The 1,274-nt window shown below is 45.6% G+C and overlaps 1 long non-coding RNA gene across 1 annotated transcript in view; it reads right to left on the bottom strand.

Moving 5' to 3' along the window:
- Positions 1 to 1,274, bottom strand: part of LOC103264019 — an 11,520-nt gene that overhangs the window by 9,158 nt on the left and 1,088 nt on the right. The window lies entirely within an intron of this gene.

Genomic DNA, 1,274 nt, shown 5'->3' with positions numbered 1-1,274 from the left:
GTAGATTATTCTCTCTCTCCCCCTTTCCCTCCCCTTCTTTAATTCTGTTTTTCAGGGAAGGTGGGGTTGCTTTTGCTTCGTGTGTGCAATCTCCTTTTTTCCTCTTGGGGGTCCTTGACTTTGTTCACTTTTGAGGTTGGAGTGTGGGCTGAGGGCTGTACTTTTTCAGTTTTGAGGTTTAATTGGGGGGAAGCTGTGGTTCCGTATCTATATGCTGATTTCAGCATCCACCAACTGGTGTATGAGCCCACTGGAATCTATTTCTCACTGCCTTATAATCTATCTGTGCAGTGGTATGTAGCTTTGGTCCCTGGAACAAAGGGAGGCACAAAAGAGGAAAACAATGGAGGAAGAGGGGGTCAATAGGAAGTTAGAAACAGAGAAGAGTGAGAGGGAAAACAGACCTATATACCAACTAACAGGTGAAAAAGAGACACAAGGCCAGAGAGAAGTGAAAAAAGTGCAAGCAAAATTCCCTAAAGAATACTGGTAGCTACACAAAGACAGAGCAATAAAATCATGCCTTTTGATGAATTTTGCCTAACACAAACAGATAGTGTAAGTCAAAAAGCAAACTAAAGTGACCAAAACAAACAGTCAAAATGATAAAATCAAAAGTCAAAATAAGAAATCAGACTAGCCCTGGAATCTTTCCTGAGTGTCTAAAATCTATTCAGCTCTGATCTCCAGGCTCTCCCCTTTGCTTCGTTGCAGACAGCTAGATTTACTCGCAGCTTGGATTTGTTCTTTTTGCCTACTGCCTGGGAGGTTTGCGATGCTTAGCTGCCTTTGTCTGATTCAGCATAGGGGAGGGGCTTTGTCTCCTGTTTTGCAACATTACCTTAGGAACCGAGGTGTATGCTGCTCATAGGTGGGCGGGGCAATGCAAGTCTCTGCCTGAAGAATGGCCGAGGTGGCAGTTTCTCTTTCAGATCCTTTCTCTGTGCTCATCATGGTCCTTGGGCGATCCATATGATGGACTGTGGTGACATAGGTGGCACTGGGGATCAGCTGTGCAGCTGGGTGCCAGATCTGGGGTGCCACCAGTGGGCTGGGGTGGAGGAGTTCCCTCCTCTGGAGCTGAGAGCCTCCGATCAGCACCTCCTTAAGATATGCTGTTCTTATATCTACTTCTTAGTTTGTGTTCTCACTCAACATGACTGCAGCACCCTCTACTTATTTGTCTCACCATTCCACACTCCCTGAGACCTCAAAGATGCCCAACTTAGGCCATCGTCTGTCCCAAGTTGTGCTAAAGAATGTTTTAGTATGTA

The sequence above is a fragment of the Carlito syrichta genome, unplaced genomic scaffold (genome assembly GCF_000164805.1).
Source record: "Carlito syrichta isolate Samal-C Ts95f unplaced genomic scaffold, Tarsius_syrichta-2.0.1 Scaffold305413, whole genome shotgun sequence".
Taxonomy (NCBI): Eukaryota; Metazoa; Chordata; class Mammalia; order Primates; family Tarsiidae; genus Carlito; species Carlito syrichta.
Note: the sequence above shows the minus strand (reverse complement) of the source record. Positions and strands in the feature narration are given on the sequence as shown.